The following is a 16,985-nucleotide window of genomic DNA, read 5'->3' as shown; positions in this document are numbered from 1 at the left end:
GAGTCTCATGTTTCTTGCCTCCCCCATTCTCTTCCCCAATTCAGTTCCCTCCCTGCCAGGCTCTGCTGGGTTGACAAATTCTCTATTCCCTGAGTCCTCAAGGGCTACTAGGGATTCTGTAAAAAAGCAAATATCCATATAGGTCCCAGGAAAGAGTTGGGGTGGGCGAGGGCCTGGGTCTTTGCTACTCTGCAGCTCATCCAGGAAGAGAAGACTGGGGCCAGTACCACTCTGTCGCACAACTCCACGGAGCACCCACACACTGTACTCTACATGAATGACACCCTCTACCACAACAAAGAGAATGGTGCCTGCTGGAGTTGTGCACCTTGGTGGCCCTAGCTGTGTTCTCTTCTAGTATCCATCTCTCAGAAAGTAGATGGAAACCATCTGAAAGACCATTTTCAGCCAGATTCCTTTCACCACCTGCATGCACTAGTTGTTAACATTTCCCCACATTTGAGCACACTTTCTCCTTCTCTGCTTAACATTTTCAAATGTTAAGATGCAAACACTTCACTTCTAAATACTTCAGCCTGAATCTCTACAGAACTAGGACATTCTCCGATGTAAACACAATGCCAGTTAGCATACCAGCTAAATTTAACGTTGACAGTACGTTAAATTGTAATTGTTATTATTTAACAATAATATTATCCAATATAGGGTCCACATTTGAATGTTTGTAATTATCATCTGGGAAGTTCTTCAAACATACAAATTCCTGGCCCCTCTCCTGGAGGGTTTGATTCAGTGGGGTGAGTCCCTGGACTCTGAACATTTCCAAGCCCCTCAGGCAATTCAGATGTGCGGTAAAGTTTGACACCAAAGAAAGACTAGGGTTTCAGAACTACCAGGAAGACAGGACGGAACTGGGGAAAGGAACCCCAAAGAGCACCAGGCAGTCAGCTGGTAAAGGAAGAGGGCATGCTTATGGCCAAGCAGGTCGGTGCCAGGGTGTAGGCGGCACCAAACTCAGCCCACACAGCTGCCAACAGATGGCTGGAGGTCAGGCGGGGAGGAAGGGGGTCAGGGCAGAGCCACACAATGGCTCAGAGTCAGAGCATGGAGAGAAAGGAGAGGGCACTCCCTCAAGTGAGCTGGTTCTGTTCCGTGCCTGTGCCAGAGAGGGAGGGGCCCCAGGGTCCAGCGATGACACCAGCTGTGGGTGGAGAGGGCTTCCTGTTGTCTTGCTGGAGGGCACCGTATGAGAACTGCCCTGCTTGGGACAGACTAATGGGTCTCGGTCATCTCCCCAAATCCTGAGCCACAGAGCTGGATTCTAATGGGCATTGAGTACCAGCTACGTGCCAGGTACCATGCTAGACCCAGAAGTATTCAGATGACCATGGCACAATTCCAGGAAGCTTACGGTCTAACAAAGGTGACAGATGTATCATAAATAATTCAGTCTCCCCTTTCGGGCACAAAGCAGGGAACCTTGCACATCTTGACCCATCTTCACTGAGCAGGGGAAATGGAGAGCTATCGAGAAAGGTGGTGAAAAATATGGAGGGTCTCAAGCCCCCAGCCTGTTAGTAGTTTTTACTAAGGGAAAATGACTCAGTTCTAGGACTGCCCTAGGAAAAGACCTTCAGTGCCTCCTCTCAGGACAGAATGGTTCAAGGGGTTAAGGACTTAATCCCTTTGGCTCCCAGAGCTTTCTCTTCTGAGAGGACCCTGCCCCTATCTACCCCCAGCACCCACACTTACCCAGACCCCAAATCCCACTGGTTTTGCAGCCAGGTACCCGTCCCCCACCCCTCACTCCACATTCTGCTGCCCAGCTCCACCTCTCCCCTCCCACAGCCCCAGCTCCAACAGGGAAGTCAGCATGCCCTGTGCCAGGAATACGACTCCTCCAGCAGGAAGGTATAACAATAAGTCAAGTAGGTCAGCTCCCTGCCTCAAACAGATGTGCAGCTGATCCCTGCTTCCGTATTGAAAACCTACAGGTTTTATACAGCTCTACAAGCTTCTTTGATGTCAGGCCCATCACTGAGTCACACGCACCAACAAAGTCTTTCTCTCGTTTAACTATGTTCTCTCTGTGTGGTTCTCACTTAATTCCAAATGTGAGGAAACTGAATATAACTGCTTTCATTTTCTTCCCACTCATACAGCCCCTCTCTAGCCTCCTCTCAGCCAAATTAAAGCAGCCCCATGTGGTTCAGTTTTGCTACTGGAACTTACTTTCCATTTCTCTCTTTCCTGGGCCTACCCTGGACTCTCCACCAATTGAAGCCAAAGTGGACACAAGAGTTAATAAAGGGCTCTCTGGGTCCTAAGAGAGCAGAGGGACAGGAGGCTGTGTGACACAGTTACATCAGTCGGGTTTGCATTCAGAGTCCTGAGTCCCCAGTCCCCGGGTCAGAAACCATTTGTGCAGCTGTTCTGTTCACACACACACACACACACACACACACACACACACACAAAGGAATCCCTGGAGATCACAGCTCCTAGCACACACCCTGTAGATTTGGGAGCTGGGTACAAAGAGAGTCAGTGATGGAAGAGGTGAGGCAGCTCGTGGCTCCTCTCAAAACTTTCCTTCCTAGAGCTGGCGATTAAGATGGCAGGGACCGGGACCAGGAGCTGGCAATCAGCTGAATGGAACGTTTGGCAAAAGGGAAAGAAAGGTCTTGGCCAGGAACCATCCCGGGAGCCAGAACAGCCACATCTCCCTTCTGTCCGGTCCACACTTCCTGCTTTTTCCACCCCCTGCCCTCAGCCACCGCAGCCCCAAGACCCAGGCCTTCTAGTTCAGATCGGCCGGGTTTCCTCCAAGGAGCACGGTGGTTAAGAATTACTCTTCCAGTTTCCTCGACCCTCCAGAGAAAGGAGGTGGACTGGATGGTGGAGGAAAAGAGGAGCTCCCAGGATGACCTTCCCTTAATAATCTTGGCCTCCAGTTGAGAGGACTCCTGAGGAAACTTCTTTACGGACAAAGTTCACACCAGCCCACCCACATGAGAAAAACAACCTGACATTTCCAAACAGCAACATCTAGGAAACCTTAGCCTCTCTGAAGGTCCTGTAGGCTCCTGAAGCATAAAGGAAGCCCCTCTGTGAGGAGGATGTAAGAAAGTGGGTGGAGGAGGGCATGGGGACACAGCAGCCCTTCTCGGTGCCACTTGCTTGCTGCAAACCAAGGGCTCCTGCAAGGCTCAGACTGTCGCCTCTGTCACCTCTAGCTGAATCTCCAGTCCAGCTTCCCCAGCTCATGCCCTTTGGAATCCAGTTCTCCAGGATTCCTTCACGGGCTGGGAAAACTCGCTAGAGGAGGCCAGCCCATTAAGCAGGATCCAGAAAGCAGGTCACAGCTGCTCCCGTCCAGCCGGGGCACCAAAGCGAGGACCCAAAATGCCAGCAAGGTTCTGCTCTGCCTGGAGGACTCACCAGAGGGGAGAGATGAGAGGCAATGTCCTCCACCTCACGGCTCAGGTCCAGACTCCCCGGGTCCTCACAAGCTAGGTGGGGCTAACCCATCAGAGTCTGCAAGGAGGAAGGAGGCAGCCCTGAGCAGCACTTCAAATTACAGCCCAACCCCATGGCAAGGGGATGGGGGTGTATCTCAGGGTAACCACAGAGGCATCAGACTAACCAGAGTCTACCGAAGAATGCCAGTGAGACCATCCTCCAAAAGAATGACATCTTTGCTGGGGATCAACACTCTGATCTTTAGGGAGTGTCTCCAATTCATTCAATTATAACAATTCTTTGGTTATTTTCTGGTAGCACCTTTCTTAGACATCTAAAAGGTAATCTCTCTTCTCCATGACAGGGTCCTACCATCTAGTAGAATGAGGCCCACAAACGGTCAGCGACTTTGCCCTGGGTCTCACAGCGGAGCCACGGCAGAGTTGGGAAGGGCCCACAGAACCAATGTGGGGAGGCTACTTGGTGCTGGTCCTCAGAAACAACCCTGGCCCCAGCCTTGCACTCCATCCCACGAGTACACACTTGGCACTGATGTGCCAGAGCCTGGGACGAGAAGGACTGAGGGACTTGGTCCCCAGAACAATTCTACAGGGTAGAGAAGGTGGGGCCAGCAGCCCCAGTGTAGTGGCACTGCCTGTGCCAGGGGGCAAGGACAGGCTGTGTGGGCAGCTGACAGCCACCTGCTTGGCTCGGAAGAGGGTAAAAGGCAGTCGAGCAGAAAAAGACTGAGCCAGTCATCCGTGGGAACCTCGGAGGAGCAAAGACCAGCCGCCACACCGTGCCCAGGGCAAGCTCCTTCCCGCCCTCCTGGTAGGGAGGCTCTGCGCCACTGTCCACAAGCCCTGCCCACTGTCCCTCTGACACCACAGTCCCTAAACCAGCAATCTTGACATGCAGTCTAATAATAGAGAATATCTGCAATTAGTGCTAACTCCCCAAATCAAGAAAATCCCTGATAGACTGCAGTCACTCCCAGGGACCCAAAGCCACAGTAATCACACAAACTGCACACTTTCCCGCACCCTCCGACTCATTCCCTCATTAGCTCCCTAAGGGTAGGAGAAGAAGCTGGCCTAGACACCACGAGGTGACAGCCTTAGTGCCACTGGCAAAGAAGCCTGAGAAAAGTAGACGGAAAGTTGTTTGTTTGTTTTTTTTTGAAGCAATGAAGTATTTTTTTTCTTTAAGCTTTTAAGTTCAGACTACAAATCTTATTCTATCTATAAATCTAATAAATTTTTTCCCCACAACTCACACACACACACTGTATTTTATTTTTACAAAAGACAAATAAACTGACACCAAGCATTGTAAATGGATGATCACAACAAAAGCAACAATGATTGCAATTACCACACACGAAACACACTCATACTATGACATAATATTGACATTCAGTCCAGTAATCCTCCACTGTAACAGCTCCTTTACTTTGCAGTGAAAATTGATTTGTATATTTTTTGCCTCTGAGTAGACGGAAAGTTGAACAAGAAGAAAAAGGAAAACAGGACCTCTAAGCTCCAGAGGCAGCTCTGGGCCTTCCCTGTCCACATTCCAGCATGCGGGGACAGGCTGGGCCAGTGAGGAGAGCACCGGGGAGGGAAATGCCAGGGAAGGAGACTCCAGACACAAGAGCCCAGGAAGGCCTTTGCCCAAAGGTCACCTGGCTTCTGGACAGCCTCAGGGACAGGTGTTATTTCCTAGGTCAAGGCAGAGTGGAGAAGCCCTGGGGTCCTCACAAACCAGAGTGGGAAAAGAAAGGGGTGTCAGCTCTCAAGTAGCCCCCTTCTTTCAGACCAGAAAAAAACACACACACACAAAAACAAAACACCACCAAACATCTGATACTAATTTACACAGGGGTGTTAGAGGCCAAAGTGTTAGTCCCTCCCAGGGACGTTTGCATTTAAAAAGCAGAGTCTGAGGAGAGGGGTGCTCAACCTAAAGGAATCTGGAAGTGGAAAAGGAAATTTCTAGTGGCACTGGGAGAAATGATCCATTAAAAGGTAGGGGAGGTGGATCTCTGGCATAGGCCTTGCCTGTCCATGGCCTCCCCTGGTCCCAGTTCCTGAGCCCCAGGAACCCCTTGCCCCTCTCCAGGACACAAGTCCCCCCAAGTGCTGCCCACCAGGCAGCTTGTCCCTTTAAGTCACTGACCCTCCCCCCCAATACTTGGCCTTGGCTGCTGTTAGCCTGGCCTCACCCAGTAGCCATGAAGTTCCACTCCACTCTTCCTGGTAGCAGGCCGGAAGGATGTCCTGCTCCAGGTCAGCCAAGGACACTGAACCCTGGGGGAGACCACGGATTCTCTCTTACCAAGGTCAAAGGAGAAACCCCACTCAGGATGCAGGGCCCTAAGAGGGAACTGAGAAATGAGATCCTTTTTGAGATGGCCTCAGTGTCCAGAATCCCCAGACCACAGGGAAAGGGATACTGAGATGGGGGGACTGAATGTGCAGGCATAATGGAACTAACCATCCTTAGCTACCTTGCTGAAATACCATTGCAATGTATGTAAACTCCATCACAAAGTCTGTCAAATTAGTACTACACGGATATGTCCACTGTCGTGCCTGGAGTCAGGGTATCCCACTTTGTTTTGGTGAAAAGAAAGAGAAGGTAGGTTGGGGGTGGGGGGGACAGAGAGGGAGGCTAAGTGAATAGGAGCATCACAGAAAGAGAAGGAAGGAAACAGACCTCCCCCACCCACCCCAGCATTTTGTGCCAGGTATTGTCTTGTTTAATCCTCATAACAATCCTTAACTGTGCATATTATTATCCTTATTTTATGAAAACAGAAAAGGAATGAGTAATTTGCCCAAGGTCACACAAGTAGTAAAAGACACTGAGTCAAACTGTTGTAAATCATCCACACTTCAATAAGCAAATAATAAAATAAATAACATTTAAAATTAGAATAAATAAATAAAAGTTAAACTGAATCTTGTTTGAGGCCAAAATTGTTTGAGGTCCTTTTCCCATCCTGCCATGGAGACCCAGGCATACCGCATTTTATCAAATGTTCAAGCTGATATTGGTGACTATTCTGGTACACCCCCAAGCTCTCCCCAAACACCAACACACTGTGTCACTGTCTCAAGCCACTGAAAAAAACAAGCTAATAAATAAATAAGCAAGCAAGCAAACAAACCCTAAAAACCAGACCCACAGCTTTGCAGATAAGAGAACCAAGGACCGCAGGGGAAAAATGACTTGCCTGAAGTCACACAGGTAGTCAGTGGCAGAAGTGGAACGGGAAGCAGGTCTCAGACTCCCACTCAAGTGCTCTTTGCAGACTGAACCACAACCAATCTTGTCCGTTCCCAAAATCCTCCAGGGAAGAAAGTCCCTCAGCCTTTCTGTTCTAACCTCTCTCAAATTGGTCCATTCCTTTCCAAGATTCTGATTACTTTCATTAAGTGAAATAACCTATAGAAAGCACATCTTAAGCACCAAAAAATTATTATTCCTTTCTCTTACCTGACCATTAGAATAGCTTCCTAGCTAGCCTCTCTGTCTCCCCTGCCGACTCCTTGAGGTATCTGCACTCCGGTGCCAGGGAATCCTGCAGCACAACTCTGATCGTGTCATTCTTCCAATGAAATACTTTGTCTCTCCCCTTCCTTATCAGGTACTCAAGACCCCCCACACTGAGTCCCAGCCCAGTCCCCTGCATGCCCCCCAAAACGCTGATGGTTATTAACCATTCTCCAGGGCCCCATGTTTTCCCACAAAACTTCACTCATGCTAGTGCCCTCTACAAATACCTGCTCTTACGTTAGAGCCTTCTTTCATCTCCTAAGACTGAAAGTGACTTTGCTCTCTTTCGGACATCTGTAAAAATTTTAATGCATCCCACTGCATTTATATTGTTTTGTATTACCCCATTGGTGATGAGAATGAAAACAACCTATCCATGTAGGTGCTTTATAGTTACAAAGCACTGTATAGATATAAGCCCATCAATCTGAAGAAAAAAATCACCTCCTATTTATCTTTGTCTTCCTCACGATGCTCAATACAATGTTTTACACATGGCACAGAGCTGTTAAATACTGTGTTCTGAGGGTGGTCTGACCAACCCAGAGAAGAGTTATCACTTCCCCGTTGTAGCATCAGAGATTCTGAAGCTGAATGAGGAAGGCAAAATTGTCATTGGTTTTTCCAGGTCGATACTCCATAGCATTTGTTAGATTCTCAGAATTTAGAGACCTCCAAAATATTAAGCACTCTAGTCCTAGCTTCTATACTTTTATGAAATGCTGCCCAAGATTACACCAACTCTTGGGGCAGCCACAGGACTAGTGACTCATACTGAGCTTACAGAATTAGCGCACTACGTAAAGAAACTCATCCGTTCACTTGCATTTTTTGGAGTACAATGTGGTTACCTCAAGGTCAGGGGCCATACTGAACTCAAGCTTGTATCCCTAGGGTTTAGCACAAACCTGCTATTGGAAGATGATAAAATAATTGTGACCACCACCATTTACTGAGCCCTTGCCATGTATCAGGCACTGTTCCAGGTAGTTCGTTTTGTCTGTCCTCTTCACTGCTGTGCACTGAGGAGAGCGTCAGGTTCATCATGTACATTCAATGCATAACGGGTGATGGATGGATGAATAAAAGGTAAGATGCAAACTCCTTCAATGCCTCTGGCCAAATTAAACTACTTTCCCTCCACCTCTTTTACCACTCGCTTCACCCTCCATCCCACCCCAACGCCTACTCATTGTTCAGATCTCAGCTAACATTTCATTTCTTCCAGGAAGTCTGACCACCCTAAATGCCCCGCTTACGAGTTCTCAAAGCATCCCATACTACCCCACCCCCTACACCCAGCCTACTCACTTGTCTATGTTCCCAACCCAGCAATATGTTCTGGAAGGCTGTGTGTCCTAGTCACTGAAAGCACCTAAAGTCATAAGTAAGCACTCAAAAAACATCTGCTGAATGAACGAATGAGATCTTTTTAAACATTATCTGACAGACTTTCATTACTCTTGTGATCATTTCTTCCACAGACGACTTTCAGAAGAACACGTGCTGCTGTCACCTGGCGCTTGGGGAAGTCCCATCTCATGCAGAACTTGGGCCTCGTTGACATTTTTTCCTCACAGGTCCCTCCAGTGTAGCACAGAAGGAACACGGGTTCTAGAAGTATCCTGACCTACACTCAAACTTTGGCTTTTCTTTCATTAGTTGTACAACCTTAGCCATGTTTCTTAATCTTGGTTTGAATGTAAACCTAAGCTTAACCTCAGTTCTCCCATCTGCAAATGGGGATGAGACAATTCCATTATCATCCATTTCCTCCAAGGATTGGGGGGGCAGTGTGGAATTAAGATAAAATTTGAAAAGCTACGGGTAGACAGACACTCAGTGCTGGTGGCTATTCTTCTTTATCACATGCTCTTGCCTTTCTTGGTAGTTGAACTTTTCCTCAAGTGGCTCCTTTTTGCCTTCCTTGTTGGGACCATATACAACAGCATAATCAAAATTGTACTTCAGAGAATTGCCAACCGTTTGGAACCACTCTATCTTTCAAAGTCTCTTGTCAGGGAACTGTATCCATCTTTTTTCTTAGTAGAAAGAAAGGAAGGAAGGAAGGAAGGAAGGAAGGAAGGAAGGAAGGAAGGAAGGGAGGGAGGGAGGAAGAAAGAAAGAAAAAGAAAGAAAGAAAGAAAGAAAGAAAGAAAGAAAGAAAGAAAGAAAGAAAGAAAGAAAGAAAGAAAGAAAGAAAGAAAAAGAGAGAGAGAGGGAGGGACGGAGGAAGGAAGGAAGGAAGAAATCTGCCTTCTTGAATTCTAAAGTGAAAATCTGACATCCTGGTTATAATATTTTGGGGAAAATATAGTTGCCTTCTCCTAGGTTCCCATAATATCCAATTTGCAAAAAATCTCTCCATCTTGGGTCAGAATTAAATGCGCTGTAATAGTGCTCCTAGTACTTTAACTTCTTTTACCCTTTGGAAGACACAACAGCATGGCAAGTCAGGAATGTGACAGACACTCTGCTTTCAGAAAAGTGGGGCTCTCAGAGATGTCTCAACAGTGGCAGGGCTCCATCATTATTCCTATCTGGGTTCTCGGTTAATTTGAACCTGAGACGGGAAGAGCTCGTATCTATTTCTTCGTCCTAGCAAGGCAAACTGTACTATATCCTCAAAATGGAATCTCCTTGGCTCTCTCTTCTTTTCCCCTCACTCTGTGCCTTCTGGTTTGCTGTCAAGGGTACCAAGTAGACTAAGATAGAAAGAGAGAAAAAACTTGGCAGGAGAGGTTGCCTCCATGCAAGCTTATTCCTGGTGGGCCTGGGGGACACGTGTGAACAGCTCTCATGCCTGGCATTCACCTCCACTGTGGGGAGGATACAGAAAGAGAAGCTAACCCGTAAGACAGAATCCACGGGGCAGAGACTTAGAAGGAAGCACAAAGCATGGTGGGAAGAACTACCAAGGAGAAAAGAAACCACTGCCCAGGAGATTAGTCTCGCAGTGACTAGGGATGGCTAGGGTTAAGAGAGAAAGGTCCAGGAGGAAGGGAGTTGAACAATGTTTTCGAGAAAGAAGAGTGGCAGGTGTGAAAGTTAAGGAGGAAGGAAAAGAGTTTCCAAAGAGGCAAATGATTTTTGGCTTCTCTCTGAAACACTATGAAGCCTCTGCTAGGTAAGACTACACCTACTACGGGAAGTTCTCAAGAAGAGGAAGGATGAATTGCTAAAGATCCCTTGTCACAGATTCTGTATTCTGCCTTAGGGCTATTGGGAGTCCCTCTCCTCTTCCTTCTCCATACTTCAAGAGCCTCTGCCCCAACACGGGTGTCCAGTGTCCTTAATCTCTAACAAAGTGGAGATTTGAGGACAGTGAATTCCATCACCATGAGAGAAGAGAATTTCCCAACAATGATAGGGTCAACTGATAGGCCACTGATAGGTACATTCTGAAGTGCCAAAGGATAGGTCCTTTCATTAGTAGTAAAGTGATCTGTGGGGCAAGTCCCAGCATTGTTAGTAATCATGTGACCTTGGGAGAGTCATTTCTTTGCAGGAAAATGACTTTCCAATTCTAAAGCTATATGTGACCATAGGAAATGCAAGAATTAAGAAGGTACTATGCTGGACTAGAGCGGGGTGGAGGAAATTTGTCCTCCAGGAACTCTGTCCTTGAGAAGTTTGTTATCTAAGGTATGTCCCAGTCTGGTGCCATTTCACAAGCATTCAAATCAAGGAATCCAGTATGAATGAATTCTGTAACTCTGCTTCCACTTTTTGTTCTCCCAAGACCCAATATCTCCCTGAGAGTGGCACCCAGGTTATGAGCACAGGGTATGGAATCAGGGCTTTGAATCTCTTCTCTGTCATTTACTAGCTGGCTGACATCAGTAAGTGTCAGCTATTATATTATTTGCCAACTCAGTACTACCCTGTCTATAGACAGTAGCCAGCCTTTGGGGGTGTATGTCTCCCCCTGATTTCCTACAAATATCATTAAGCAGATTTCCCTTCTCTCCCAGTTCCCATTCTACTAACCTTTTAAAGAGAAATACCCAAAGAATAGTTACCTTGGCATTGTCACATTACTCTTCCCTTAGTCAGAAAAGAAAGGTTCCGGAACATTCTCTATTTCATATCCCTTTCCTCCCACCCCTCCCCCCATCACCACCAACTTTCCCTCCCTCATTACTGAGACTAAACTCAGGATGAATAACCTACATTTGTATAGTACTCTGCAGTTTTCAGAGTGCTTTTGCATACATGATTTTATTCAGTTCATGGTAAGCAGTGTATTTCATCCTTAAAACAATCCTATGAGCCAAGGGTATTTTTTTCACCATTTTACAGATATGCAAACTGAGTCTTACGTTCACAAGTTGTCCATGCTCACACAGCTAGGAAGCCAGGCCTCCTGACGCTGAACCCACCCACTATTTTCTCTACTACTCCGCATTATCACGTCCAAGTTCACATCCTGGGAGCATGAGGAGCCTGAAGTTTATGGCCAGTTACAAACCCCCAAAGGGAACAGAGATCCCTCATTTTTATTCCTGCTGGCTAGCAGGGCTGTCCAGGCTGAATGACCATACACATGAGATGCCTGCAAAGGGCCAGGCCTAGGTGGGGTGGGGAAACCACAGAGAGGAGACCAAAGGTCCACAAGGGTGTGGGGTATCTGCTAGAGCACCACTACATCATGGCCAAGGACGCAGGTATTCCAGGACAATCCCAAAGGAGAACCCCAGGGAAAAGCCTGAGGACGCAGATAAACTGAACCTTCCTCACCCCAGCACACCCCGTGGGCCTCCCTCACCAATGTTTCCAGGGAGAGGGAAATGGACAAGCTCCCTTCTGGCCAGGGCTGAGAGTTTGATCAGATTCAGACACACACACCCATGCACACTCAGCAGTAAATTCAGAGCCATGGAAATCAAACCTTGGCTCACCCAAAGGCCAAAGGAGAAGCAGCCACAGCTTCAGTCCAGGGTTCCGGCTCAGAGCCACCATCTCCTCAGACGCTGGCGGCCAGGCAGAGCTATAAACTGTGCCTCGACTTAATTTTTCCATGGACACAACCCCAGATGGGACCTCCAGGCTCTGAAGAAGCTTCAATTCTGAAGCATCATAACCTCTCTGTTCTGGGATCCAAAGCTAGAAGAGGGGAGGGAGGAGTATTTGGGGATCAGGTTTGCCACGCCCTGGACCATTTCTCTTCCAATATCTTTCCAGGGCCTAGTGCAGCAATACAGTAAGTTTTCATTCAGCGACAGACACAGCGTTGGAATTCAGTGCAAATGACTTACATCTGCTTGGCCATAACCCAGGCAGTCAGGTAGTTTAGAGAGAGAAGGAGGGGCATGTTGGCCCACTTCTGGGATCCTGGGTAGTTGTGTGCTAAGGAATCTGGGCCATGCTGGGTCCAGCCTGCACAGGGTACAAAATTCTCCAACAGAATTGAGAAAAAACATCAGGGCAGCCGAGACAATAGAGATTCCACCCCAGGCCCGACTGGTGGGACTGGGGCAGGGAAGTCACAAAGACCCCCCAAGGGGCTGGAGACGGAGAGAAAGAAGGTTGGCGTGAAGGAGCACGAGCAATGGCAGATTCTTCACACACGCCCCTCAGCCAACTAGGGTGTGTGCACTAACCTCATACATTTGGTAACCTCTTCCCACAAACCAGGAACCTGCCAAGCCCCTGGGCTTCCCACCCCACCCCACCCCAGCTTGGCAGCCTCCCTTGGGCTTCCTGCTGCTGCGACTGCTCCCCAACATCAAAGCCACCCATGTCGGAGCTGAAAATGAGAGACAAGTACAGGCCAGGAGAGCAGCGCCTCCCCCAAGGCTCCGGAACTCAGGCCTGAGGGCCCCTCTCCCTCTCCCAAGCTTTCTCCTTTTGCTGCAGTATCCTTATAAGGGAGAAGCTAATTCTACTATCCATCTGGCTAAAAAAATGTATATATTTCCCAGGCTAGATGCTGACTTTCCACCCACTCTAAGAGAAAGCACCCCACCAACACCCTCACTCCAGGGCAGGTTTTGCTTTTTATTTCTCATCTTAAACAAACAAATACCAAAACCACTGGCTGGTTCAGGTCGCCTTGCAGCAGCTGGGAGCCAGGAAGTGTGTTTAGAAGAAAAGGGGTGGGGAAGAGTGTGCCCGGGGTCCGAGACGCCCCGAAACCTCTGGAGCGGGCAGGCAGTGGGGGCTGGCAACCTGCTCGGCGCCGGGACTGGAGCTCCGTTCTCACCGCGTCTGCGTCCCGCCACCGGGAACCTTCGGTTCGTTCCATTGTTGCCCCTCGGCTGTTGCCATGTTGGAGGGAGAGCCCCTGACCTCCGCTCGCTCCACTCTGCGGGAAATCTGCAGACCCCGGGCCGGTGCTCCCGGCTGGGTGCCCGTCTTACCTGTGCTCACTGCGAGTTTCCTGCAAAACCTGATGTGTCGTGTGCTCGGCGACCAGGGCTGCTGGCTCCACGGCTCCGGGCGGCTCCGGCACCCACGCGAGGCGGCCGCGCACCGCCTCCTCCCGGGCCGCTCCCCCTCCGAGCTGCACGCGGCGGGCGCCGACCCCAGGGTTCCCGGGGCAGCGAAGAGGCAGGAGAGGGCGCGAGGACCAGCTCGCAGCGCGGGGGCTGGCGGGGGGGGGGTCCTCTAGGCCGAGAGCGTGAGCGAGCCCGCAGAGTCAGGCAACCCCAGGTGAGACAATAGCGGGAGTAGCGGGCGAGAGGGGAGAAGCCATCTCCCGGAGACCTGGCGCACTGCACGGCGACGTGAGGCTCGGCCAGACCCAGCCCGGACAGGCAGCCGCCAGCCGCGGCTCCAGCCCGCGGCGCCCACTGCGCCGCGAGCGGGAGGATGGGGCGGGTCCTGGAACCCTGACCTCCCTCCCCTCTCCTCTCCTCTCCTCTCCTCTCCTCCTCTCCCTCCCTCCCTCCCCTCCCTCCTTCCCTCCCTCCCCTCCCAGTGCGTGGGGGAAGAGAAAAGCGCTGGCGTCAAGTTGTGCTTCGGGAATCCAAGAGCCAAGATTTCCACTTCCCACTTGCGTGAGGGTTTTTGCAGATGGTCGTTACTTTTCCCTGCTGGGACCCCTTTGCTCTGTGTCAGATGAATGCCAAATCATTCTACTGGAAATGACAGAGTTTTGAGGTCCAGTTATCGGTTTGCGGAATTTTCCCCCCATCATTAAGATAGAGATGCCGGAAGGAGCCCCTACCTTGAGGATGGAGGTGGCGGTGGGGGGAAGCTGTCTCGGCGCTTTGCACATTCAGGCTCATTAGTTTTTCTACTCGCCCTAGTGGGTTGTCTGACCCGAGCCCCAGAAAATAGCAATCTACAACCTGAGGGGGGAGCGGTGGTAGTAGGTCCTCCAACCCAACTATCGCAGGGGAAAAAAATCTTTCATAGTGTGTTATATTTAAAATTTTGACTCAGTACCTTTGTTTGAGCAGTGGTCTCTAGAAGAATTTTCCTAAGGGCTCCACCCAAAGAAACAAATAGTTGGCCAGATCCTCATTTGCATTTGGTTTGCATAATAACTATGATCTCTGATCTCAAAGTACATTTTCCTCAAAACTTGAATCTTTTTCTCCCCCAGGGCCCTCCTTCTTTCTTTCTTGCCAGACGATGATCAACACCTGGTTCTCAGCCTCCCTCCCCTGCAGTCCCCTTCAGGTATCTAAGGCTCAAGACTCCCAGCCTCTGATCAGATACCCAGGACTCTGCAGCCAGGGTTCCCAGGGAAACATCGGCAAACCTGCCCCTTCTGCAGCTTCTCTGCAAAGCTGCCCCTAGTAGCTTTTAAATATTTGTTAAAAGCTACTCTTCCAGCCTGTTTTGGGTTCACTGGAGTTTTGTGGGGGTTTTTTTTTTTAAGGGTGTCGGAAAGGCCCTTTTAAAAATATCAGGGGCCTTTTAAAATTTCCTCACTAATATGAGACTTCAACAAACCCAACACAAGTCTTAGATTCATAGACTTACAGAATTGGAAGAGACTCCAGAGCTCAAAGGAGGATAAATATTTGCTGGGAAGGGAATTTGAATAACCAGAGGAAGCCCTACGTGGGGGAAGAAAGCAATATAAAAAAGTGAGTTCATGATTCAGAAGGATCTCTTGGGATATTGTTCTGTTCTCATATAAGGTGAAATCTGGGCAGATGCAAAGGACCCTTAATTGCAGGCAACCTTGAATGAGACAATGGGAGGAGAAGCTCATGAAAGGAGATGTGACAGAGGCTTGTGTTTCTTTTCTACCCACTGTGCCGGGACCTTGGGTAGTCCAATTCGCCCTCTGAGCATCAATAGTTCCATCAGCTTCGCTTACCACTCAGGGCTGTTGTGAAGATCAAAGGAGAGAATGTAATGGACCATTTTGATGACCGCAGGCAGCATGCTCTGCATGTATCATGGCGTCTACATGATGCTCTTCATGATCCTCAAGAGCCACAGGGGATAAAAACATGCATTCATTCACTCACTCATTCACTGCTTGATCACAACACAAATATTTGTGACAGCTTACTGTGTGCCTGTCATCAGGCTAAGCTCAGAAGCCTGAGAGAACAGAGTAGCACAGGGCCACCAATGCTCCAAATTTGCTGGAGTGAAGAGTCTTCAGGGAAGAGCTAACAGGAAACAGGCCTGCCTGGGTCACTGGGGGATCATATTAAAGGCTTTATAAAGCATTTTGGTAGGGAGAAAATTTTGTGTTATAAGAGCAACCAGGGCATATCAAAAAGTTTAGGTTTGTCCTGTAGGTGACAGAGAACCCAGGGTGTAGACTGGGAGTGATGTGATCAGTGATGTGCATATTACACAGGAGGACTTGGAAGACACTGCATGTCTTTCTTCCCTTTGCCCCTGTAGATCCACTCTTGGCCTTCTGGCTTCCTAGAAGGGGTGGGCCAGTGGGGAGCCACCGCAGGAGAGTGGGAGGAAGGAGGTCAAAGAGGTCTGGATATTTCTTCCTCAGGATCCTTCTCTTTGGGTTCACTGTGGGCTGGCTGCCACCCTCAACCAAAGATCACAGCTTCCCTCCAGGTGCTTCCCCCTCCCTCTCAGCCCCTCTCCCTCCCTCTTCCTTTTCCTCTTCTCTCTGAATTTACATAATCACTCACTCCCTTCCTTTGACTTTCAAGCCAGGGAGTGGAAACTCCTTTTCCTGCTGGTCCCTGGGTACTGCACACTGTTCCTTGTGGTTGTCCTATACCCTGCCAGCCCTTTGTAAATTGTTTCGTCAAATTGGAGTATGCCATTGGCATCCTGCTAGGTTAGGCGTACTGGCTTGGAGCTCGACAAGGAGGCCATGTCTACATTCAGAGTGCAAGATCAGAGAATCTCAAAGCTGGGGCAGGGGGTGTGAAAAGGAAAGGACAGATACAAGAGAGAGTCAGGAAGTCAAAATCAATAATATTTGATAATGTATTGAATGTAGGGATCATCAGAGAGGGGGAGGAATGTAGAATTACTCCCCACTTGATGCCTTAGGAATTGGTGGTAGGTGGTGCCATTTACTACGTGAGGGACTGTAGTAAGACAGGTCCCAGGTGTTGGGGGAGCAACCATGACTTTAATTTTGGACATGTTGGATTTGCAGTGTCTCTGGAATGTTTAGGTGGAGATGTCTAGCTGACTTTGGATTTATGAAACTAAATTGAAAGTAGAGGTGTGGACAAGTGATATCAATTTTGGACTCTTCAGTTCATAGATGATCAACAAAGTTATGGGCATATGTGAGATCATCCAGGTGGGCATATACAGGAAGGAAGAGGCCTGCAAAAGAGATCATCGAGAAGAAATAGCCAGGTTGATAGCAGGAAGAAATGAGACCCCAGAGTGTCAGAAAGGAGGATAGGAGAAAGTGTCAGGAAAGAGGGATGTGGACACAAGTGCAGCAGAGACATCCAGGAGGGCAGGGCTGAAAATGCCCTGTGGAATGACAAGGAAGTCAGTGTCTGGGCTCTAGGTGCTGTGCGAGATTCTTGAGTTGCTAGCCTTGCTGTGTTCTCAGAGAGGAGGGTAGTGGGAGAGAGCTTGGAGAGCCCACC

General features: G+C 49.0%; 1 protein-coding gene across 8 annotated transcripts in view; it reads right to left on the bottom strand.

The window, feature by feature from the left end:
• The window catches only part of PIK3C2B (phosphatidylinositol-4-phosphate 3-kinase catalytic subunit type 2 beta), a 58,997-nt gene extending 45,149 nt beyond the window's left edge, over nt 1-13,848 (bottom strand). For 4 of the 8 annotated variants that reach the window (XM_082392450.1, XM_082392454.1, XM_082392453.1 and 1 more), the window contains exon 1: nt 13,347-13,847. The gene's annotated coding sequence lies outside the window, so the exon portion shown is untranslated. The other 4 variants (XR_014244771.1, XM_082392455.1, XM_082392452.1 and 1 more) reach the window with 4 other exon arrangements.
• Between the last annotated feature and the right edge of the window lie 3,137 nt (nt 13,849-16,985).

This window comes from Balaenoptera borealis (assembly GCF_965194805.1).
Source record: "Balaenoptera borealis genome assembly, chromosome: 1".
In the NCBI taxonomy this organism is placed as follows: Eukaryota; Metazoa; Chordata; class Mammalia; order Artiodactyla; family Balaenopteridae; genus Balaenoptera; species Balaenoptera borealis.
The sequence above is the reverse complement of the archived record's forward strand: the minus strand, read 5'-3'. Positions and strand labels throughout refer to the sequence as shown.